General features: G+C 39.1%; 1 long non-coding RNA gene across 2 annotated transcripts in view; it reads left to right on the top strand.

Moving 5' to 3' along the window:
- Window positions 1–26,358, top strand: part of LOC128247583 (uncharacterized) — a 55,900-nt gene extending 29,542 nt beyond the window's left edge. The window contains exons 2-3 of one of the 2 annotated variants that reach the window (XR_008263916.2): window positions 25,415–25,523; window positions 25,938–26,358. This is a non-coding gene — a long non-coding RNA (uncharacterized LOC128247583). Of the gene's footprint in view, window positions 1–25,414 lie in introns of both variants that reach the window. The other variant, XR_016241500.1, reaches the window with a different exon arrangement.
- The last annotated feature ends 922 nt before the right edge of the window (window positions 26,359–27,280 follow it).

Below are 27,280 nucleotides of genomic sequence, written 5' to 3'. Positions count from 1 at the left end.
AGCGGGGGTGAAGTGCAAGAGGGAAGTTAGATAGTGATGGCGTTCTAAACACACCCGATTTATGGAGTTTGATAACATGCAAAGAAAACAAGCAGCTGTTCAAATATTTGTTGAAATATTAAATTCGGAGTTATTATTTGTTGTGCAAATACAAGCTGTCTTCATGAACTTCCCTGTCAGTTGATGCTTCTGTAAGACTTCCAAGAAGTTACAGAGACGTAAAATTTAGGTCTTAGAAACCGTCACTTCGTGATGTTCTTTTGTGTGTGTGTGTGTGTGTGTGTGTGTGTGTGTCATGGGGAGTATTTGGATGTGGTATGAAAGAAATGAAATATTGCATATCCATCCATCTGTTTAGTTACCTACATACCGATCTATCTATCTATCTATCTATCTATCTATCTATCTATCTATCTATCTATCTATCTATCTATCTATCCATCTATCTATTTGTCTGTCTGTCTGTCTGTCTGCCTGTCCGTCCCTCCGTCAGTCCGCCCGTTCGTCATCTGTCTGTCTAGCTAGCCAGCTAGTTAACTCTATCTTTTCTCGAGATTACATGCATGTATACAATCAAAATATGAATACACTTGCATCATACATATGTACATAAATACACAACATTAACAGACACAAATACATAGCTAACATAAGTTTCACCCTCCGCATACAGATACATATATGTGTGTGTTAGTGTGTGTATGCCTGCGTGTCTGTGTGAGTATACATACATACATACATACATACATATGTATATATATATATATATATATATATATATATATATATATATATATATATATATATATATATATATACACACAAAACAAGAGAGATGGAGAAAAGATTAATAAAAGTTTATTAACATTGACAAGACCAGACCTACAATTGTCTCAATTCATCACTTGCAGCATAACAATTAACTAAATGTAATTTCATTTAACTAAATTAATTTCGTTAATTATTACAAGTGAGAATATTTTCAGGGAAAGATGCACAAAAAAACTTATTATATTTAAAACAAAATGAAAACATAAAAACAGGAAGAATAAAGTGTACAATTATAGTTGAAAATATATACACTGTTATAAAAATAGATACAGTTATAAAAAAATATAGTTAGTCCTAAATTAATATAAATAATGATAATGCAGACATACCCATGCAAAATACGAAAAATGGTGATGATGTGTAAAAAACAATAGACTGTTTATTAAATTATGGGAGTAGAAAAGTGAAATAATTAGATGTTCAATATAAACATATATACATACATGCACGTAATACATGTACACACACACTCTCTCTCTCACACACACACATATATACATACATATGCATATATATATATATAGGCGTAGGAGTGGCTGTGTGGTAAGTAGCTTGCTTACCAACCACATGGTTCCGGGTTCAGTCCCACTGCGTGGCACCTTGGGCAAGTGTCTTCTACTATAGCCTCGGGCCGACCAAAGCCTTGTGAGTGGATTTGGTAGACGGAAACTGAAAGAAGCCTGTCGTATATATGTGTATATATGTATGTGTGTGTATATGTTTGCGTGTCTGTGTTTGTCCCCCCAACATCGCTTGACAACCGATTCTGGTGTGTTTACGTCCCCGTAACTTAGCGGTTCGGGAAAAGAGCGATAGAATAAGTACTAGGCTTACAAAGAATAAGTCCTGGGGTCGATTTGCTCGACTAAAGGTGGTGCTCCAGCATGGCCACAGTCAAATGACTGAAACAAGTAAAAGAGTAAAAGAGTAATATATATATATATATATATATATATATATATATATATATATATATATATATATATATATATATATATATATACATATATACATACGCACACATATACATATATGAGGCTAAGCAAGGTTAATATACTAGATTGATTAAAGCAATAAAATTATTAATTAACAGGAAGATAAAGGGAGAATATATGAAGATTAAGGCAAAATAGGAAGTAGAAGTAATTGTGTTGAAATGAGCTTCTATAGATTCGGGTAGAAGGAGAGCGCATCCTTCCCTGAAGATAATCTCACTTGTAGTAATTAACCAAATTAATTTAGTGAAATTCAATTAAATTTGGTTAATTTTTATGCTGCAAATGATGAATTGAAACAATTGTAGGTCTGGTCTTGTCAATGTTAATAAATTTCTTCAATTTTATCTCCATCTTCTCTCTTGTTTTGTATAATATTAATAATACTATACATGTACGTGCCTGCTTTGTTAGGCATTCAACCAGTCTAATCTTGGATATTTTAATCCCTCCGGGTTTATATCGTCGCTTGTACCTTAATATATATATATATATATATTAACATACAGATACATATGCAATTGTTTCTCTTCTTTCGTATCTATTATATCTCGTGAAGCCGCAGATTTGCATCTGGAAAGTCTTGCTTTTAGTCTGATTAGGTAGCACCACGGTGAGATGGCAAACGAATCTCAAGGCTACAGACCTGGAGAAGGCTGTATAAAGATAACCCATGCTGCAAACCCCCCTTTTCCACGATGCACATAATGTCCAAAGGGAAAGGCAAGGTTCATTACACCTCGGTACCAGTGTCCTTGCAGGAGATTCCATAACTAAAATGAAGACACTGTCAAAGAGTTTTACGCACTCTGGTATAAGTACGGGAACGAAATCCTCTTAGTGGGTGCAAACCCAATTTTTTAGGAGGATGTTTAAAGCATTTTCATAGAAAAAATTTCGACAAGAAAAATTTTAATTTAGGAGTGCAAGCGCAGCCCCTGTTCTCGAGCTTATGTACCCCTGCTACTGATTCGTAGTCGATTAAATCTCTTTTTCTGTCCCACACCCTTCACACACTGGTGCTTTAAATAGTGGTCCTTGGATTTGACTTCGTTGCGAATTGAACGCAAAACGAAAAGCATCGCAACAAATACCACAAGGCAATTTACCCGACGCTCTGACTATACAGATACACCTACCTACATGCTTGCATACATACATACATACATACATACATGTTGTTGTTGTTGGCACTCCGTCGCTTACGACGTCGAGGGTTCCAGTTGATCCGATCAACAGAACAGCCTGCTCGTGAAATTAAGTGGCTGAGCACTCCTCAGACACGTGTACCCTTGACGTAGTTCTCGGAGATATTCAGCGTGGCACAGTGTGACAAGGCTGACCTTTTGAATTATAGGCACAACAGAAACAGGAAGTAAGAGTGAGAGAAAGTTATGGTGAAAGAGTACAGCAGGGTTCACCACCATCTCTTGCAGGAGCCTCGTGGAGCTTTTAGGTGTTTTCGCTCAATAAACACTCACAACGCCCGGTCTGGGAATCGAAACCGCGATCCTATGACCGCGAGTCCGCTGCCCTAACCACTGGGCCATTGCGCCTCCACACATACATACATACATACATACATACATACATACCAGAGATTTCTTCACTTGCAGTACACTTATCTTCTTTTCAAAATTTGGTGCCACACCTGAACTAAAAATATATTTAAAAGTATAGAGAACAAATTATATTCAGGTTTCACTGCGGCACACCTAGCATCGTCTCGTGGCACACTGGTGTGCCGCGGCATACCGGTTGCGGAGCATTGATATATACAAATACATATAAATACGAACGTACACAGGTACATACACACTAGCGTAGCTGGGGGCTGGGGCAGTAGGGGTGGCATTTTTAAAGAGGTAGCACTTTTGGGTCTGCTGAAGGCAAAGTGTTTTTTGTGGGTCCGGGAGCGGCAAAACAGAAGGGCCGCCCCGAGCGGTACACATTCTAGCTACGCTGGTACACATACACAATGTGTACATATGTTCGTATGTACATATGTACACACACACACATACAGACACACACAGACACATACACACACACACACACAGACACGCGCGCGCGCGGCGATCTTTCGTTTTATGTGCATATAATGACGAGCAACCAAGTGAAAGGAAGCTAAGAAAACTTTACTCGGTAAACTAGTCTTATAAAAATCTCTCTCCTCCTCTTTCTCTCTCACTCTCTCTTTCTGTATTCTTCTAAGAGTCTTCCATCTCCCAGATAGTTAGTCAGCCAAGACATTCATACGTATACATACATACACACATACATGTACATACATACATACATACATACACTCTTATGTGTACACAAGCTTCCATTTTCCAGCTAAGCAGAAGCTAAACCTTTGGCGTAAGCCAGTAGAAAAGACACGGGAATCAATAAGCAGACCTGACAATACAGTTAGACTACTTTTGCCGATGACTTCGGCAGCCAGTTGAAACTTATGCAAACATCTGATCTGTGTACAGTAATTCTTTTGCCTTAATATAGTAGCAGGCTATTCTAAATAACAGTTCAGTAGTAGGTGTTGTTACCTGTTACCAGAGTATTTTGTTACACCTTTTCCTCGGTACTTATTTCCAAATTCCTCTCTAACATTACTATAGCTTTACACTTACATCAGGACTCATTTTTTTTTATTGCTTAAGCAGCCACCATTTTTTAATTTTATTTTGATAGGAAGGGGCCAACTTCGTCAGTTATGTTAAACGGATGCGTTCTAATTGATTCGTTGGTTCGTTTTGTTCTACGCAAGCTTCGATTTGCAAGCAGGATTTCTTTGCTCTTTAATACTGATTCACCAACCTCCTCATCTCCCTCTCTCCCTCTTTATCTTTCGCTCCCTCTCCTCCGCCTCTTTCTCTCTCGCTCTTTTCGTTTCTCTTTGTCATTCTCTCATATTCATTTCTCTTTCCTCCTTCACTCGTATGTTTTAGTTATTTTTTTTTACCCACTATATCTACTTATTTCTCTAAACTCATGCCTTCTCTTTCTCTACTCTACTTACAATCAGTTCATATCTCCACAGTCATCCATATCCCTTCCCTTCATCACCCACTTTGGTACATTTATTCTACTTTTATATTCTCTTTCTTTTTTCTCTTTCTCTCTCTCCCTCCCTCCCCGTTGCACGTGGACATAAACACATTAGCACACATGATAGGACCCCCATCGGTTTCGACGATGCGCAATCGGTTATTCGATCAACTGAACTACTTACCTACTCGTTAAATTAGACGTGTTAAGAAGTCGAGTTTCACAGACACGTGTACTCTAAGCGTATTTTTTAGGCCAAATTGAATTTTAGAATAACAGGTACGCTCAATTCAACAGGCTTTCCGTCTTATCCAATTCCACTCCCAATACTTAGATCAACCAGAGCCTACGCTAAATGATATGTGTCCAGAGCAAGCGTAGCTGTATGGTCGAAACGTCTAGATAGAATAGAGACAGCTGATGAAGGGATATTCCAAGTGGCTTTCCGTTTTCCTATGTGTTCGTTCCGTTGTCTGTAGTTTATTGTTCTAACGTCCTGTACCCTGATATGCATGTATATACACATGTAGATGTAAGTATGTACATATATGTGTGTATACATGTATATTTATTCTTTGTATTATATATATATATATATATATGAAGAAGGGAAATAACCCTGAAACTCGGGTACGTACGTATCGTATATATATATATATATATATATATATATATATATATATATATATATATATATATATATATATATATATATATATATCACTGCGTAGCACCTTGGGCGAGTGTCTTCTATTATAGCCTCGGGCGACCAAAGCCTTGTGAGTAGATTTGGTAGACGGAAACTGAAAGAAGCCCGTCATGTGTATGTGTGTGTGTTTATATGTGTGTATGTGTGTGTGTGTTTATGTGTATGTATGTATGTGTGTGTGTGTGTGTTTGTCCCTCCACCATCACTTGAAACCAATGTTGGTGTGTTTACGTTCCCGTAAGTTAGCGGTTCGGCAAAAGGGTTGGATAGAATAAGTACAAGGCTTACAAAGTATAAGTCCTGGGGTCGATTTCTTCGATTTACACCCTTTAAGGCGGTACTCCAACATGGCGACAGTCAAATGACCGAAACAAGTAAAAGAAGAGAAGAATCTATCTGTCTGTCTGTTTATCTATCTATCTATCTATCTATCTATCTATCTATCTATCTATCTATCTATCTATCTATCTATCTGTCTGTCTGTCTGTCTGTCTGTCTGTCTGTCTGTCTATCTATCTATCTATCTATCTATCTATCTATCTATCTATATATATATAGTTCAAATTTATAGGAAAACAACGACAAAGAAAGGTGTAGGAAAAAGAAGCAAGTGTATTAGTTTGACGCTCGGGAAAATATGGAAAAATCTTTTACGTTTCGAGCCTACGCTCTTCGACAGAAAGGAAATGAGTAGAGAATGAAAGAAACATGTTGAGTTCAGTGGTCCAACATGTATGCATATATATTATTTACATTTTCTGATTGAACGCCACGCATCCATTTCCAAGTAAGTTTATCTTAATAATTTTGATGCGACTCTACCCTGTACTGTTCTCTTTCTCCCTCTTTCGTTTTCTCTCTCCGTTCTCTAATTATTTTTTCTCTCCCCTTCTCCCCCTTTCGTTTTTTCTCTCTCATCCTTTCTCTAATTCTTTTTTCTCCCCTTCACCATTTTCTCTCTCTCCCTCTTTCTCCTTTCCTCTCTCTCGCTGCTCACACGTAACCATCGTCCATCTTTCTTTTCCTCACATGATTATCTTTCTTTTCCTTCAGTCTGTCGCACAGACCAGACGCATTCTTATCTGTCTCCTCTCATATCTTTTCTCTTGTCAAAGAATATTGCTCCAGCGTTCGCTTCCTTACTTCATCTGGCCTAACAGCCATCCACGTTTGTTTTCGTTTGGTTTGTTGTATGTCTCCTCTGTCCTGTTTTACCAACTTTGACCCTCCGCCAATCCCAAATTTTATTTTGGTTCGTGAGAGCAACTGTTTTTCGAAGCCTCATATTATCGTTAATTGCTCGAAATGTATAGTAGATGAACAGCCGACAACTGATGGAGGGTCGTTCTTTATGTTACTTGTCTTGTTTTCCATTTGTTTCTCTCGTTGTTCGGATACCCAAGTTTGCCTTCGTATTTCATGTTGTTTACGTTTTGTGACATCCTGTACCCATATATGCATATATATATATATATATGTGTGTGTGTGTGTGTGTGTGTGTGTGTGTGTGTGTGTGTGTGTGTGTGTGTGTAAAATTCCCAGAAGGGGGAGTCGATTTAAGGCTACTCGTGGGAAAACCCACAAAAGTCACCGGTGGCCTGACCAACAGGGCAAGAGGTCTCTCCTTTTATTTTTACAGGCGCATGCTTATCAAAATGGGTTCTTTCATATCGACCATTTTTTTAACATTCACCCACCTTTCAACAAATTTGCTAGAACACAATACTTCCCTCTCCACTCTCACTTTCCTTTTCAAGTGAAACTTGAAAAAGTTTACGATGACTTGCCCAAAGAGGAAAGTGTTTATCTTTAGCCCTGTCAAACATGTCCACTACACTGCCACTTTCGCTGCAGCCACCAGGCAAATAAAAATTTCCTGTTCCCCCCCCCCCCCCCCCCGGCCAAAGGAGGGCGGCAGAGCAATCTTCACTATGGATTCAGCTGATAGCCGGATCCGACCTACACGTGCCAGCAGGTGTTCGACATAAACCCACAGGTCAGCAATGCTCGGGCACTGGACGAGTGCATGCAGAACGGTTTCGTTGCTCTGAGCGCACCTCGGGCAGGCTCGGCTGACGGCACTTCCGTGCTTGTAAAGTTTATCCCGAATGGGCAGCACCCGACGGTAGCACTGCCAGGCCAGGGATTTCTGGAAGTTATCTAAAGGCCTCGACCCAAAAGTCCTCGGGAACAGACCAGTAAGTTGATCCTCGTCGATGCCAAGAGATTCCCAGAGAACCTCGTCCCACTTTCCCTCCACTAACCCTCTATAGAATGCTAGAGTGGAACTACCACCGACCGCATTGCCCGACTGGCAAAGGGCTGTGAGCGCTTGACCGCACTCGAGGAGCCAAGCGCCCCTCCTCGGTCTGTGCCTAATCCATGATTGTAGCTCAAAGAAACGAGCTGTGGGAGAGCGAGTCTAATAAACGGCGACCACACCTACTCATCGTCAAGGAAACGCTGTAGATGTCGCAGCTTGAGCGCATGTCTGCGCATCAGCAACCACGGTATACCCATCATCCCCCCATTCAGCGGCTGTTGACAGCAGATGGAACGCCTGACCAGCGGAACGCGTCCCTTCCACTGAAAGCGGAAGAGTAAGCGCACCAGCTTGTTCAGCCGGCATATGGGGCAAGAGGCAACGGCCAAGCGGTAGTTGATGACAGATGCGATGTACGCATTCGCCACCTCAGCTCGTCCTTTCAGAGATAGCTTCTTCTCCGCCCATTTCTGGGTGAGATTAGCCATCCTGTTCGTCACCTCGTCCCAGATTTTCTCCACCTAGAGGTCCGGACCGAACCAGATCCCGAGCAATTTAACCGGACTATCTGTCCAGTACCCCACGACGCTGTTGGATGGCATGGACTTGCCTCTCCAGGTACCGAGTTGCAAGCCCACTGATTTTCCGCAAGCCCACTGGTTTTCCGCGTTAATTTTTGTTCCTGTCGCTGCTTCCTATTTTTTTAATGTCGCGCCAATCAGGTCTATGTGCCTAATGTACTAGAGTCGATTTGTTCCCCTGGACAACCCTTGAAGGCGGTCACCCCAGCATAACCGCAGTCTAATGACTGAAACAAATAAAACATAAATAAATGATAAAAAATAAAATATGCGACGTTCCCTACCAGGCGCGACCCTATGATTGCAAGGCGAACTTGTAAGCCAACTCAGCCAAACCTACGCCCAGTCTCATATAAACACTTGCGCAAGTTATTCTCTTTACACCCCACTACTCTTTTGAAACAACCACCACTCACTGTCTTCACAGCATTTTCAACTTTGCTACATATTCACGCACACACACATACACACACCCACATACGCACTCCTACGCATTCCAACGCTATCTTGCACACATATTCATATATATATATATATATATATATATATATATATATATATATATATATACCATCATTGTCTGTTATTCTCCCTTTGCTTCTTTGAATTAGGTATTCATTCATCCTATTATATAACACTCATGCGAGGATATGGCTTTGTGTGCGTGTGTGTATGTGTGTGAGGGTGTGGGATATGTGTAGGTATGTGTGTGTGTGTGTGTGTGTGTGTGCGCGCGCACACACACACAGATATATATATACTTGCGTTCATAAATACGTATACACACAAACACGCATACATACACGTACATACGTATACTTATATACATACACACAAGCAGATATACAGATACTAAACACACCCAGCTTCATGCACGCACGCACGCACGCACGCACATACACACGTGTCTGCGTGAGAGTTATTTGTGTGTGTGTGTGTGTGTGTGCGTGCGTGTGTGTTAACTGGCCCATAGTTTGAGAGCCAACGTGTTGGTATGACCTGGTCGAAATAACAGCTAAATGTCCCTCAAACAATAATCCTACAATCTTATAAAACAGAAGGATTCATTAGGTAGAGTAGTTCAAGAAATTACCGTGCTAATAATAAAAGGGAAGGTCAGACTGAAATGCCTTCGGTCATCGATCTATTGGTTACATTGAAATAGCGTCATATATACAGATACATGACAAGCTCCGTGAATTAGGAGTTAATTTTCCACCAAACGGAGTTAGCGAATTAGGTTCGATTCCTGGACGTCGCTGTTTTCTTTATTAAAAAAATATTCTAGATTTGACTGCTATTTCTAATAAATCGTATGACTGTTGGCTTGACTCGGTACAACGAGATAATTATGGTAACATATTTAAAATCCCATTCCACACAATATTTTGTTTTGCTTATAGTTCATGCCAGCTGTCACGGAATAGCTGATTCTATAAAAAATGAGTTGTTAAGGTATTGTGGTTTACAGAAACAATGATCCATTTGAAGTTATTCCGCATCATCAGATAGAGTATTTTGCTGTGTTCAGTATACACTCTGGATCTTTAGGTTCTGAGTTCAAATCCAGTCGGTGCCAGCTTTACCTTTAATTTTTTTTTTTCGAGTTGATAACTAGAGTATTTTTCTTAAGTGATGGATTGGCGTAATTCTTAGAGAATTGGATTAGATGTCTTGCGTTATATGTTCTGACAATTTGTGCCAACGTTAGTGACATGCTGTTTGACAGTTGCCTTTATCGTGAACAACATCGATCATGTAAAAAGAAGAGATCTGTATTCGTGGGTAACTTGCTGGTCTTCCATAAAAATTAAAAAAAATGGAAGACCTTGTCCAAGTCTGCACCCTGAAAAGGAACATTTTAGGTCCAGTCTCCTTAATCTTACGAGAATTACGGAATCCCTAAGTAATGTACATCACTTTTCATTCAAATTATTGATGTTGTAGCTTAGCCCTAGGTCAGCCCTGGTCGAGTATACTTATGATTAAAAGCATTCTAATCGTAGCCCTGAATCACATAATTCAACATGTCCTTTTCTTAGTCGGTACATTATGATTTGAAGGAGATATCTTATTTGAGCAACCCTGTAGGGATGAAAGGCAAAGTCGACCCCGGTGGGATCTGAAATTAGGACTGTAAAAAGCCATAACTAAATACTGCAAGGCATTTTGTTCGATGCTCCAACGATTCTACCAAACCATAACTCTTACCATATATACATATATTAGAAACTTATTTTACGGAGCACAGAACAATGTCAGGCAGAGTCGGTCAATTCCGATGCGAGTTGTGCACTAGATCACAAAACGTCTGTTATTAGTTATGCATACGCGAAGGCGACGAGCTGGCAGAATCGTTAGCACGCCGGGCGAAATGCTTTGTGGTATTTCGTCTGCCGCTACGTTCTGAGTTCAAATTCCGCCGAGGTCGACTTTGCTTTTCATCCTTTCGGGGTCGATTAAATAAGTACCAGTTACGCACTGGGGTCGATATAATCGACTTAATCCGTTTGTCTGTCGTTGTTTGTCCCATCTGTGTGTAGCCCCTTGTGGGTAGTAAAGAAATAAGAATCGTTAGCACGCCGGGCAAAATGCTTAACGGTATTTTGTCCGTCTTTACGTTCTGAGTACAAATTCCGCTGATCAACTTGATCTTCCATCCTTTCCAGGGTTGATAGAATAAGGTTCAGTGGAGCACACAAATCAGGCTCCGCCCACCGCCAACAAAATTTTAGGCCTTGTGCCTCCCGTAGTTTTAGTCAGTAAGGTTTGATTTGAGAAAAACGTAGCTGTTATTTCTAGCAGTCGAGCAATTTGGTAGAGGCATACTCATTGGTTCATAATGTCAATATATTTTCCGAATCAGTAGAATTGTGTATGCATAAATAATCCTTTCTACTATAAGCACAAGGCCAGAAATAGTTTCATAGGTCTACATTTAGATGAAACTATCTGTTCATTATATGCATTAAATTATCTCACTTTTCCCCCATTCCCTCCAGTAATACGAGGTCTGTCCAAAAAGAAACCAGAGACTTAGCTCTTCAATCACCCGGTACAAAATGTTCGCAACTGCATTCTAATAATAAACCACATCACACCACGTCAGTGAGTTGTTGAACTAAACGTGTTTGAATGAACGAGTATCTAGTGCACTTGGTGATCAGTTACACGTTAAACAACGAAAGAATTGACAGAGCGTCGTGTTTTTTTTTTACCTCTTTTATACTTGTTTCAGTCATTAGACTGCGGCTATGCTGGGCACCACCTTGGAGAATTTTTAGTCGAATAAATCGAACACAGTATTTTTTTTAAAGCCTGGTACTTATTCTATCGGTCTCTTTTGCCGACCGGCTAAGTTACGGGGGCGTAAACACACCAACACGGGTTGTTTAGTGGTGGTGGTGGGAACAAACACACGCGCGCGCCCACACTGACGTATATATATATATATATATATATATATATATATATATATATGGATCAGAACAGTTTGATTCGAATTCCGTGCTGCTTAAAGTTTCAAAGCCCATACCCAATAAATGTGCTGAGTGCCCTTCTTTCATTTGTCCATTCAGCCAAGCACGCCTGTGTTAAATTCTGTTTCAAACTGGGAAAACTTTTACGGGAACCTTTTAATATTGCAAAAGGCCTGTGGAAGCTAGCACAAGAGACGACATTTACATTGCGACGTAAAAATCGTCGTCTAAAAATCTCTGAAATTTTTGAAGTATGGGGTCTGTTGTTCGTGCCTTTTGATTTTAAAGACAAATTGAAGTTGCTTTGTTTTCAGCAAAGTTTATGAACGAAAACAGAATCAAAATACGACCACTTAGATGTTTGATCGTTTGAACGATGATGTAAACTTTTTGAAGTGTGTTGGACAATGATGTCGAAACAAAACGGCAATCATCGCCGAGGGTTGGATCATTGCCGCTGAGACCAAAATAAAGTACATGAGAATCATTCAGATGTGAAGGTGATTGGAATTGCGTCATTCATCGAGAGTCTGTTCCATGTGTGCAGACGATCAATAAAGACTTTTAATTGGGTGCTCTGGGGCGTTTGAGAGAGGCAATACCAAGGAAGGTGGCCTGAGCGTCAGACAAACAGAATCTGGATGCTGCACTAGGACAACGAACAACGCACCTGCTCTTGGGTCACTCTTTGTCCGTAGCTTTTTGGTAAAGCAAGAGACAACTCTTATCTCCTACCCATCCTCTCCGTATTTGGCCCCTGTAGCTGTTTTAGTCCCAAAGTGAAAATGCGCCATGAAAGTCGCCGATTTCTGAGGACGAAAGAAATCGAAGTAAATTTGCTACTAGAACTGCCACTACGCGTTGCAGGAGGTTCTCCAAAACTGGAAAAAAAAATGTTGCAAGATGTGTATCAACAGTGGCAGGAACTATTTGAGATATGACATATCTACGACAGGCCTCTTTCAGTTTCCGTCAACCATGTCTATTCAGGAAACTTGGGTCTGGTCAGCCCAGGAGTTATAAATAGAAAACATTTGTCCAAGATGCCGCACAACGGGATTGAACCCAAGTCTACATGGTTGGGAAGCAAGTTTCTTAACCACACAGTCACGCATATGTCTATCTAACTTACATATTTTCATATCTAACGTTTTTAATTTTTAATTTTTGATTGCTTTTTATTTCCTACGCGAAGTGTGCCAGTAAATTATATATTTGGATTCCAAAATACCACAAATCAGATTGGAAGCCACCACTGCTTTACCATCGTTAAGATGATGATGATGATGATGATGATGATGATGATGATGATGATGATAACAATAGCAATAATAACAATGTCCTTAACCAGTTGAGCATGTCCCTTGGTGGCTGACGATATGTGCATCTCTGATCATGAGCAGAAGTAGTGGGGGAACATCATAGCCATGTGTTGAGAGGAAGTCTTTGGGGTTTGAATAATTCACCTTTGGAAACATGGGTGTTTTGCTCAACATCCTTAAACGAACCTTATTCAGGGACCTTTTGAGCGGGATGGGCTACTCGACCTGGAGAAAATTCTAACTGGGCCCCACCTGCAAGGTCATGCGCTGTTTATCTTGATATGAGATCACCGTGTCGCGTACATATGGTTGTGGTGCATGTGCCTGGTGTACCATTATCAAACGGGTAGTCATGATGGGCATATTGGGCATCGTATATTTTACCCCAGGGTCACTTTGATGGCATGCACTGCTCTCTCACTCAATAATAATAATAATAATACATACATACATACATACATACATACATACACACACACACACACACACACACACACACACACATATATATATATATATATATATATATATATATATATATATATATATATATATATATATATATATATATAGAGAGAGAGAGAGAGAGAGAGGTTATGGTAGTGGTGTCACTGAGACCCAGATGTTTCAGGTAATGCTGAGTAAGTGCTATGGATAGACCATAGTTAAGCTCCAGGTTCGGTGATTATGCGAATAAGGGGTCCAGCGTAGGTCATATATCAGCGTTTGTATATAAGGGTTTACTTTTATCTCATTACGTAAAGTAAATCCTTATGTATATATATAAGGCAGATTAGATGATATCGTTCTAAATACATCGTTCCTAGAAATATTTTAAAAATAGGAATGGCCATAGCTGGGATGCCTTTGATTGATTATAAGTCTGTTTGCTCAAAGCCGAGTTGAAGCTAAACAAACAAACAGAGAAACATACGAATAATAACAACAACAACGACAACAATAGCAACAGCAACATAGCAATAGTTATTATTAGACGCTGAAAGTTCATTAACAAAATAAATTAACAAACAATACTTTTCGTCAGAACTTCATTACAAAAGCTAAACTAGAGTTTTTACAGCGTTACCACCAAGTCGCTATATTGAGTTACAACTATTTCAGAACTGTTGCACTATTGTTGATGTAGAAAAAAGATCTCTTTTTACATGTTTTCTGTTGTGTTCATGCAGTAAAGTATAACTGATGAGAGGCGGTGATGGAGATCAGTCTCTCTCTCTCTCTCTCTCTCTCTTTCTCTCTCTCTTTCTTTCTCTCTCTCTCTCTCTCTCTCTCTTCTTTTCACCTCCTCCTCTTCCTTCATCATCATCATCATCATCTTCTTCCTATCACCTCCTCCCCTACATACCTGCACCAATACCAGCGTAGCCTAGCACCAGCGTCACCAGTTCCACCACCACCACCACCACCACCACCACCGCCGCCGCCACCACCACCACCACCACCACCACCACCGCCGCCGCGCCGCCACCACCAGCACCACCATCGTCGCCGCCGCCGCCGCCGCCACCAGCACCGCCACCAGCACCGCCACCACCACTACTACCATCTTCACTAAGATTACCACTTACATGACAAATTATTTAGGCGAGGTTCCGTATGTGGTCGCTACTAACAGTTGTCAAATCTCCCTAACACACCCTGTTGCATAACGTAGCCTGAAAAAGAAGCCGCCAGATGGTCACAGTTTGAATAAATTTGATCGTAGGTGTTCTCGTTGCTGTATCATTTTTTTCTTCTTACAGTGTGAATGTAGCGGCCACCAATGTTTGTTTGAAAATGTTAACTCCAGGTCGGCTGTCGTTCAGCAAATCTTCTATGGTCAAAGGATTTCCACCTGTGACCATTATTCTTTGTTTTGTGTCAAGAACATCATATATATGGGGCTATATTATTCAATATATCCTTTATTACAGACGGTCACGTATGATCTGACGGAAATTTTGCTGCTATTTCTAGCATGCCGAACAACCACGTAGAAGCACCCTTGTTAAGGGATTAAGCACTCAGCAGACATACCTACACTACTTACATTTTGGTTTACCATTTGCTACGAATATTTTTTATCGTTGCGTGTTTTATTACGTCTTCTTTGCTGCGTGCGTTTTATGAGAATGCCATCTTTCGCTGTGTGTGTTATTAAAAGCTTTTTTTTTCTGTCTTTTCTGCTAAACGTGTTTGATAAGGTCTTCTCTCGCAGTGTATGTTTACAAACTACTTTCTGGTAATATCATGCGTTTTATAAGGTCTTCTTTTACTGAGTGCATTTTTATGAGACCTGCATCTGTAGTCACTGGCTTACCTTCAGAGGATATGATACTGAGCGATACAATCCAGACATCCCCAGCATTACGAACGCGTTCTGTACCGGAAAATCTTAGCGTAACGTGGAATGCCGTAATGCGCAACGTATTTCTCTATTGGCTTCTGTGTTCATTGATTTAAATAGAACATTGTCTGTGTGGACGCAATGAATGTATAGCATACGTTAGATTGATTAACCAAGTGAATTGAGCTAACAAGTTGGACCGGCTGAAGATACTGTCAACTTGGGCAGTCGGCCAGGACGCGAAATGTTTTTCCCACGAGAGTTCCGGACCCAAGTAATGAGCTCGTTTGCATACAGCCAATCAAAGCTAACCGTGACCTTGTTGTTAAGTTAACAAACACACTCTACCAAGTAAACTCAAGACGAAGAACGGTGTTGTAAGTCGACCGACCGATCGTCAAGTTATGCCTGATTTTAGAAGGAAACAAGTAATTAGATAGATTTGCATCTATACCTATTATCGGATTTTGTCAGGGCCCCATATAGTAAAGATGTGATGGAAAAAATGTGGGTAGAAGGTGAAGTGCTAGCAACCCACTCCCCTTACTGTTTTACAAAGTAAACAACACAAATAACTACACAGAGGCAGCCATGGTTGAAACAAGAACAAGAACAAGCATTATTAAAAGAGAAAAGAAGCGTGGTCATTCCTTAACCAAGTGACCTTATCCTATCACCTATCACTTGTTATGTGCTCATAAATTAGTTTGATAGTGGAGCTCTGATTGGTTGTGTGCAAATGAGTGCATAACTGGGGTCCGGAATTCTCGTGGGAAAAAAAATTCACGGCCGGGACACTGTGCTAGAGCTGGGGTCCCCAACTTTTCTCGTTTCATTTATTCCTTGGCAACTTCGGGAAGTTAATTTACTTCCACTCAGTAATTTGAATTTATAATTTTATGATTATAAAACAACCGACAAAGCGAACGTTTTAAAAAAATCTTTTTTACAGATTATTTAGTGCAAATAAAACAACGGTTTCAAATTTTGGCACGCCAGAAGGAAGAAGGGATTAATTGATTACATCAATTCCAGTGCGCCACTAGTGCTTCTTTTGTCAACTCCGAAAGGATGAAAGGCAAAGTAGATCTCGGCGGCATTTAAACTCAGGACGCAAAGACAGACGAAATGCCGCTAAGCAATTCATCCGGCATGCTAACTTTTGCTAGCTCCTCGCCATAATGATGATGATAATAATAATAATAATGATGATGATGATGATGATGATGATGATGATGATGATGTTATCAAATTTTTCCACAGGGGCAGCGATTTTGAGGGAGGAGACGAGTCGATTACATCGACCTCAGTCTTCAACTGGTACTTATTTTAACGACCTCAAAAGGATGAAAGGCAAAGTCAACCTCGACGGGATTTGAACTCAGGATGTAAGGACGAATGAGATGCCGCTAAGCATTTTACCGCTAACAACTCTACCAGCTCGCCGCTTTAATAATAATAATAATAATAATCCTTTCTACTACAGGTAGAAGGCCTGAAATTTTAGGGGAGTGCTCAACGGGTACATATTTCACCGACCCCAGAAAGATGAAAGGCAAAGCCAATCTTGGCGGCATTTGAACCCAGAACGTAAAGCCGGAATAAATGCCGGTAGACATTTTGTCCGGCGTGCTTACGTTTCAAAGTTTGGTACACGGCCATCAATTTTAAGGGAGGGGACAAGTCGATTGCATTGATAACAATATTCAACTAGTACTTGTTTTATTCTTTTCTACTCTAGGTACAAGGCCCGAAATTTTGGGGGAAGGGACCGGTCGATTAAATCGACCCCAGTATGTAACTGGTACTTAATTTATCGACCCTGAAAGGATGAAAGGCCAAGTCGACCTCGGCGGAATTTGAACTCAGAACGTAAAGACACGAAATACCGCTAAGCATTTCGCCCGGCGTGCTAACGATTCTGCCAGCTCACCGCCTTAGTACTTATTTTTTGGACCCCGAAAAGGTGAAAGGCAAAGTCGACCTCGGTGGAATTTAAATCCAGAAAATTAAGATCGAGAGAAAGGTCGCTAAACATTTTATCGGACTCGGTAACCATTCCATCAGCTCGCTGCATTAATTGAAGTTCTAATTATAATAACAATAGAATTAACACATTTCTGAACTAATGAGGAACAGATAACATCACTAAACACAGTCATCTGAATTAAACAACCCCATTAGTAACAACAAGATTGTTAAGATTGTTAAACTCAAAGTACCACAATCTAAGAAAATAAACCTTTCTAATATAGGCACAAGGATCGATATTTTGGTGGAGGGAACAAGTCGATTACATCGACCCTAGTGCTCAATAGGTACTTATTTTATCGACACTGAAAGGATGAAAGACAAAGGTCGACCTTGATGGTATTTGAACTCAGAGCGTAAAGACAGACAAAATGCCGCTATGCATTTTTTTTGCAGCATGCTAACGATTCTGCCAGCTTGCAGCGATACAAAATAAAAATAACAATAACTATACAAAATTAGTATTGTTTCCTCATTAAATTGGCCTGCATCAAATTTTCTTCACGACTTCAGATTTTTTCTGAATGATATACTTTTTTTTTTTTTAAAGAAGAAGGTCCAGGCGTAGCTATGTAGTAAGAAGCTTGCTTCCTGCGCATGCGTCGGTCTATTCGCTGTGTTGATTTTTGACGAGTCGGACGGAAATTTTTGTGTTGCTTGGCAGCAGGTGTTATACAAGTAGAGATAATGTATTCAGACCTTAGCGAGTATGAGCTGTCCTCAGCAGAAGAGGAGCTCGTTAAGGCAGTAAATAGAATGGACGAGCATTTGGAAAGAGTAAAGAGTTTTGCTGAGGCTGCAGAGGTGAAGAAAAGGGAGGTGGACCTAGCCGGACTGAAGAAGCTGAGTAAGATAACACAGAAAGTGGGTGGTGACGTAAAGTTATTACCCCCGAGAAGGGTCATGGAAAATATGGAAAAGAAGACCATTACCTACAAGGTGTACTCAGTGGAGAGTTGGAAGGCGGAGCGGATGGAGATGAGAAAAATAGAAAAAGCATTGAAGGGGCTTTCGAAGGAAGTGACATACATAGCAAAAGGAAATGGATATGGGACGGTGGTTGTCCAGTTTAGGACAGCGGAAGAGGCAAAGAGGCTGGCAAGTGCAACTGTAAAAACAGAGGAAGTGGTACTTCTACCCACGTACCTTGGAAGAAAGACTTCTAAGGTGAGGGTAGAAGGAATTCCACTCGATATATAAGTGGCTTGGGTTGCGGCAGCCGTCCTCGTTGGAAGTGAGGTGGAGGTGGCTGTCCTCCAGGCCACGGAAACGAAGGATGGAGGATGGAGAGGAAAAACACTGGACCTCATTATACAAGCAGAGGAGAGGCAATTGGAGAGTTTGGCGGAAACGGTGACGTTGGGAGAGATTGTATTAAGTGTGGGGGAAGGGCAGAATCCCACGATGTTTTAAATGTGGCCAAAAGGGCCACATTAGAGCGCATTGCCCCCAGCAGAGGAAAACGACAGAAGAAGCAGTGGTGGAGATGGAGGAGAAAAAGGAAGAAGTACTGATAGATGGAAGGAACAAGGAGGATGAATGGACAGTGACAGAAAATAAAAGGAAAAAGAGAAAGAAGAGGAAGAACAGTCATTGTGATGTGGGACCCCGGACCAACTCCACCCCACACAAAACCACTCAGACCCACTCTCCCCATACAGACACCAAACCCACACCCCTCTCCCCACAGGAAAAAAAAGAAGAAAGAACAGGCACCACAAAATTTACAAGACACCTCTCCCGGTGAAAAGGTTACGTGTACATGGAGGAGAGAGTGTTGTCACTCAGCGATGGGGAAAACAGTAAATGAAAGACTAGATCAAAGACTAAAGAGGACTCAGGACTCAGAGGTGGCGAGTGGTGTTACTCAGTGTGGGATGAGTAACACACTTTTCATATTCTCATTTCTCAGTTATCAATCATGTGTCATTATTTTAATATTTTGATTTTAATGTTTTTCATTTTCTTGTGTCATTCATAGCATCATATTTTAATTTTAATTGTTATATGTTCCCACATGTGTTGTAGTGTCCCCCTCTATGTAATGTCTTCATGGCAATTTAAAAGGAATAAAGAAGCTTACTTCCGACCACATGGTCCCGGGTTAAGTCCCATTGCATGGCACCTTGGGCAAGTTCCTTCTACTATAGTCTCGGGCTGACCAAAACCTTGAGTGGATTCGGTAGACGGAAACTGTAAGAAGTCCGTCGTATACACACACACACACACACATGTATGTATATATATGAGTGTGTGTGTGTGTGTGTGTGTGTGTATGTGTGTGTGTGTGAATGTGTGTGTGTGTCTGTTTGTCCTCATCACCACCACTTAACAACTGGAGATAGTGTGTTCATGTTCCCATAACTTAGTGGTTCGGCAAAAGAGACCCATAGAATAAGTACAGGCTTAATTGAAAATAAGTCCCGGGATCAATTTGTTCGACTAAAACCTTTCAAGACAGTGCCCCAGCATGGTCACAGTCAAATGACTGAAACAAGTAAAAGATTAAAGGCAAAAGCAAAATAAGCAAATTTACCCAATGGATAGGCGAAATTTGTCCCAGTTTATGAAACCCTGTGATAGACATTACGTTATGTTTTTGGATCTTCCAGATGCAAAAGAGAAATGTGAAAGTAATTAATTTAAATAAAACAAGAGAGCACAAACCTCCCCACAAGGCAACACCAACACCCTTATTTCTTTAATTAGGCACAAGGCCTCAATAGAGAAGGGACAAAACACAAGTAGACAAAATAACACATTGGGGTACATAAAAACACATATCGGATGAATTATTGATATAATGAAAATGAGCAGGTAGTTCCATTTTACTATTTTTAAATAAACAGTTCATATCGGTCTTGTATCTGTTGGCTTATAACATATACTCTATTAACTCTTCGAAGGCCACCACCGGGGGCAATTCGTCGTAACCAATTTGTATTTCTGTAATTTCTATTCTTTCACCAAACAACTCCTTCAATTTCTCTCCTCTTTTTCCAACAAATAAAACACCAACGACAACGCCAACGTCCTCTCAACGATTAGCCAGAGGTGATATTTAAAAGGAGAATATCTGAAATAAACTCGACTGCTTTCACAAACGAGAATACTAAAAATGAACCCGACCGCTCTCAAAATTTAAGTAAAAAGAAAAAACAGGAAAAATAATCCAGAATCCTTGTCCGATGCCGGATCGATTCCAAAATCTAATCAGTTCGTGCCAGTCACGAGGCCAAACATCCCTGAAAATTTCATCCGAATCCATCCAGCAGTTCTTGAGATATCTTGTCCACGAACGAACAAGCAAACACGACTGAAAAACAATACCCCTGCCTTTGCGAAGGCGGAGGTAATAAAAGCTATGGCTGTCTTTCGATAAATGTAGACGGATAATGAAAGCATTTGTTCGGCAATTTTCGTGTGTGTGTGTGTGTGTGTGTGTGCGTGTTTGTGTGTGTACGATGGACTCTAATTTTTTTTTCAGCTGAAACACTTATATTTATATATTTTTTGTGTATGTATTATACGTTTATGCTTATGTAGGTGTGTATATTTGTGTAAGTACTGTATTTATGTATTTTTTGTGGATATACATATATATGTATTTATTTACGTGTGAGTGTCTTTGTGTCCCCTCACCATCACTTGACAACCGATGTTAATGTGCTTAAATTCATGTAACTTAGCGGTTCGGCAAAGAGATCGATTGAATAAGTACTATGTTTACAAAGAATGACTTCTGGGGCCGATTTCTTAGACTACAAAACCCAGCATGGCCGCTGTCAAATGACTGAAAGAAGTAAAAGAAAAAAAAATATGTATGAGTTTATGTCTGTGTATGTGTGTATATACACAAATACACATGCATATCCAGTACTTACACAAATATTCATACATACATACAAACATAATAAATACACAAAAAGTAATTAAAAAAAGCGATTCAGCTGAAAAACTTTAAGAAATAAAATTTTTTTACGGAAATTGCCGAACAAATTCTTTCATTGCTCGTCTACCTTTATCGAAAGATAGCCAAAACCAAATATAAAAGAAAAAGTCCTCGCAATTAGTTGCAGTACAGGAAATCGACCTCTCACTCTTTCCGTGTTATAGTTAACGAATGTAATTGAAACTTGATATTGTGCTTGAACTGATCTCTTTCGTTTGTTAGACGTAATTAATATTTTCTTCCCATATTCGAAGTCTTTCCTCCGTGCAACGCCGAAATACGATCAGTCCTGCTGACGAAGTAAAATATTCCATTGATTAAAAACAATGATTGTAAATTTACGCATTGGGGTGAGAAATCTGTGTTGAGCAATGTGTTTGATCTAATAAGTGTTGAACTAATAAAGTTACGGGTCATGGTTTGAATATTAGGAGGGTTATCGATTGATATCGTAAACCTCAATAAGTTCAAACACCTTTTATCTTTCCTTTTATTTGTTTCAGTCACTGGACTGCAGCCATACTGTGGCACTGCCTTGAACAATTTGTCTTAGTCAAATGAATTCACCCCAGTACTTATTTTATTTTATTTATTCTATTTGCTAAGCCTGGCACTTATCCGTCGGTCTCTTTTGCTGAATTGCTAAGTTACAGGGACGTAGACACACCAAACCGGTTGCCAAGCGGTGGTGGGAGACAAACAAAGACACAAAGACACATATTCTTTCATTCTTTTACATGTTTCCGCCCCTACCGCCTACCCACTCCCTAGCTACGCTAGTGTCTTTTAATTTCTGTCTATCAAGTCCACTCAAAGCTTTGGTCAACCTGAAGCTATGATAGAAGACATTTTGCTCAAGGTGCCACGCAGTGGAGATTGAACCCAGAATCATGTTGGGAAGCAAGCTTCTTACCATACAGCTACGCCAGCGCCTAAAGAAAGTGGATAAGCCACCGGATACCGAAAACCGGAGTTGAGTACGGGGGTCTTTAGATCTTCACTCTAACGTTCTCCCAACTGAGCTACTTTGGCTATAACCGTGCAAAGGAAAAAAAATGTGGACTGCTATCTTTTTACAGAATACAAACTTATCTAGATTTGTGAATTTTACTAGAAAATTTTCATTGACGCAGACCCCAACTTTTATATTTGATTTGTGTCAGTCATTGGGCTCTGGCCATGCTGGAGCTCCGTCTTGAAGGGTTTAGTCGAACAAACCAACCTCCGGTACGTATTTTTTAAAATCTGGTACTTACTCTATCGGTCTAATTGTACCGAACCGCTGGATTAATGGGACATAAACGAATCAACACCAGTTGTCAAGCGATCGTAGGATACATACACAAGCAGAAAGACAAACACAACCGTGTAAGTATGTATGTATGTATGTATGTATGTATGTATGTATGTACGTACGTACGTACGTATGTGTGCGTGTGTGTGTGTGTGTGTGTGTATGAGTGTGTGTGTGTGTGTATTACTGGTGAAGGCCGGTTTATAGTGTTACCCTGGGTTTCTCGTCATAAAGGGTACCTTTATGCCGTATTTTCAGACCCTAAGACCTGTTGGCCTATGTCCTCTTCAAAATATTTAAGATAGGTCTTAGGGTCTGAAGATGCGCCATAAAGGTACCCTTTATGACGAGAAACCCGGGGTAACACTATAAATCGGCCTTCACCAGTAATAAATATAGACTGCTCTACTTCTTAAAGTGTGTTTCTTCTCCGGATTTATGTTTCCCCCACCAAAAAAAAAAAAACGATATGTGTGCATATATATATATATATATATATATATATATATATATATGTATACATGCCTCTTAAAGGATAGAGCTCAAAATCAATGCATTGAGCTCTATCCTTTAAGAGGCATGTATACATATATATATACAAAAACTCAACTGTGAGTTTTTGGCTAAGACTGTTAACAGATACTATATATTTTGTAAAATTTGTTTTATAAAAGTATATATTTAATATATATATATATATATATATATATATATATATATATATATATATATATATATATATATATATATATATATATATATATATATATATATATATATATATATATATATATATATATATATATATATATATATATATATATATATATATATATATATATATATATATATATATATATATATATATATATATATATATATATATATATATATGTAGGCGTAGGAGTGGTTGTGTGGTAAGTAGCTTGCTTGCCAACCACATGGTTCCGGGTTCAGTCCCACTGCGTGGCACCTTGGGCAAGTGTCTTCTACTATAGCCTCGGGCCGACCAAAGCCTTGTGAGTGGATTTGGTAGACGGAAACTGAAAGAAGCCCGTCGTATATATGTATATATATATATATGTATGTGTGTATGTGCTTGTGTGTCTGTGTTTGTTCCCCCAACATCGCTTGACAACCGATGCTGGTGTGTTTACGTCCCCGTAACTTAGCGGTTCGGCAAAAGAGACGGATAGAATAAGTACTAGGCATCCAAAGAATAAGTCCTGGGGTCGATTTGCTCGACTAAAAGGCGGTGCTCTAGCATGGCCACAGTCAAAAGACTGGAACAAGTAAAAGAGAGTAAAAATAGAATATATATATATATATATATAATAATTTTCCCAGAGGATGTAGCAACCGTTACCAATATAGCATAAGAACTTACCTTAGGAGATCATTAATTAGATTCCTTAAGGGTCGTTCTCACAGTTTATATTTATATCATAAGGTTTTTAAACTTTTAAATTTTCATATTCAAAAGAGACAGAGACTTCAAATTCGATATATCGATTTATTCACCACTCTATGTTAACATTTCTGTGCCAAACTTATCCAGTGACTGGTCCATTGGATTTAGACATTTGGCACTTCTTCAGGAGTGGTTACCTTTCGAACAAAACACGAAAAAACACATACATAACTATTATATGTATATATATATATATATATATATATATATATATATATATATGCGTGTGTGTGAGTGTGTATGTGTGTGTGTGTGTGTGTGTGTGTGTGTTTGTGTGTGTGTGCTTGTATACGATTAACTCTTTCAGTTTCCGTCTACTAAATCCACTCACAAGGTTTTGGTCGACCCGAGGCTACAGTGGAAGACCTTGCCCAAGGTGCCACGCCGTGGGACTGAACCTGAAATCATGTGATTGGGAAAGAAACCTCTTGTAACAGTCACGTCTGCGCCTGTTTCTTCAGAATTTGTTTATCTATTTATTCGTTTATTTATTTATCTGTTTATTGGTGAGCAGCTAAATTGTTGATTTTGACTGCTAAAGTTCTCCTAAGAATAAGAAAGGGAAAAAAAATGATTATAACCAAGTCAAAACATAATAGAATTAAGTTTATTTTATCAAATATAACAACATGTATTCGTAATATTAATAACAAGGGACTGCAATCTTACGACTAGCAAAAACATCAATTACAAAGTCATAATTACTAAGTTCACATATAAGAGATGATATTTGACTGCCGAGATTCTCAGATTAGATAACCTGTTTTTTGGCACATCGTTGATCTCATAGCATTCTTAATACGAGTGAATACGCTGAAAGATTTTTCAGTCTGTGCCACTGTGACTGGTAGGCAGCAAAATATTCGAAGTGCTATATTTACTTTTAGGAATAATACTGCAATAAGTTGCAGCACTCTAAGTTTCGTCGATGATTCAGTTGGTGGATTGGCGGATTTGAGGTTAGAGAATATATGATTCATGTATTGATTTTAACATGGAACATTTCATCTTTCGCCTCAGCTGATTTATTGATATATCTTCCCATAATTGATTGATATAGAGTTCAATTTGTTCATTTTCTTTTTCAGGATATTTCCAAATGAATACAAACTACTGAAATAAATTGCAACATTGAAGCGTCTTGAAATGATTGGAATAGTGGAGCTAAATATTCCACAAAATACTTTTATTTCGATGGTAAGTTAAGTACTGTGTATACATCTGCGTTCTCAGCTTCATCAAAGAACTTCTTTTCAACGTCTGTCTCTTGTTGAAAATCTCATTTGGGTTTCCAATATTTTCAATTTTACCTTCACCAAGGAAAACCCGAAGAGCAAATATTACAACAGTAAATAGCTGTTAAAATTTTGTTCCAAATTAATACCATAATAATACACTCAAAGGAATTCAAATAAGTTGGGATACCCCTCACGTTTTAAATTGTTTCTGAAGTTAAATTCAGGGTAAGCAAAGATATACTTGTTCGTTACATGCCAGGAATGTGAACTGCGAAGGCGTAAGACTTTCAACTCTCACAGAGGTTTTATGCACTGAAATTTCTTGTCAATTTCTTGGAATTTGTTATCGTTAAGCTTTCTAAATATATTGTAGAGATTCTGAACAGATGAAAAGAAAGAGTTTCCATTGCAACATTTTGATGCACGAGCTCCACATGAAACAAGACTATGGCAGACATAAGGAAAAATACAGAGGACTGGATTCACTTAACAAAACCGTTCAGCTATCATTCATATTATTCTTGTTATCGTAGAGTAGACAAAGATTTATAGACAATGAAGTATCACGCTTTTCTTTTTAATATCAAGTTTTAATTTGGCCACATCATCGTCTTTTTGAGAAATCAAAAAGTCTTTCTTTTACTTCAGATTGGTTAATAACTTTATTAAGATAACGTATAATACTAATATGCAGTTTGTTCTATATCTGACGAGCCAGAATTATACACGTTCTGTTAAAAAAAAAAACTTTCAAGCTTCATTGGCACAACAACTAATAAACTCATTCTGACTGAGCTTGCGTTCGTGCTTTTTTAATTCAAGAAACCTTAAATTCGTTCGACTATTCATAAAGACTAATCTGTTCCGAATTTCCTTAGAAATGTTCATTGTCTTTTTGTCAACAATGTGGGCTTTGTCTTTAAAAGTTGATCTTGTTCTCCACAAAAGAGTGTAATATCCAGTACATTTCTTCCAAATATTTATCTGTTGTCGAATAATTTAAACCAAAGGACCTTCAACAGAAGATTTATTGAAATATGATGTATCGTAATTCTAAATTTTGCAAGTTTGCAAAACAAAGCTTGAGATGGACACTATTCCTCTTCTCTGATAACCTTTCACTAAGATTCCTTTACTTAATATTTACTCTTGAAATAGTAGAAAGAGTATATCACCGCTGGTGCTGAAGGTTATTGATTAATTGACATGGAAAATAAAAAAGTCTTTTTTGCATCACGTGAATGTTTTAGTTACATTAAAGACAGAAAACGTATGTACTAAATCATCTTTTGGAAATTCTATTAGAAATATTTATGCTCCCCGTTTTATTGCTTCATTAAGCTCGGTGCTTTCTAATATTCCTAAGCCGGCGTAGTCAAAAATATTATATTTATATGATTTGATACAACACACTCAGTTGGACTAGTCTTCGTTTGAGCTGGTTTTTCATTAACCGCTGTTAGTTGAATCATATCTTTTGACAATATAGAAGCCACAACAAGGCGGTGAGCTGGCAGAAACGTTAGCACACCGGGCGAAATGCTTAGCGTTATTTCGTCTCTTTTTACGTTCTGAATTCAAATGAAGCCGAGGTCGACTTTGCCTCTCATCCTTTCGGGGTCGATAAATTAAGTAGCAGTCGTGTACGGGGTCGATCTAATCGACTGGCCCCTTCCCCCAAAATTTCGGGCCTCGTGCCTAGAGTAGAAAAGAATA

Source organism: Octopus bimaculoides, chromosome 4, assembly GCF_046866305.1.
Source record: "Octopus bimaculoides isolate indiv1 chromosome 4, ASM4686630v1, whole genome shotgun sequence".
In the NCBI taxonomy this organism is placed as follows: Eukaryota; Metazoa; Mollusca; class Cephalopoda; order Octopoda; family Octopodidae; genus Octopus; species Octopus bimaculoides.
This window is presented reverse-complemented; position numbering and strand designations above follow the sequence as displayed.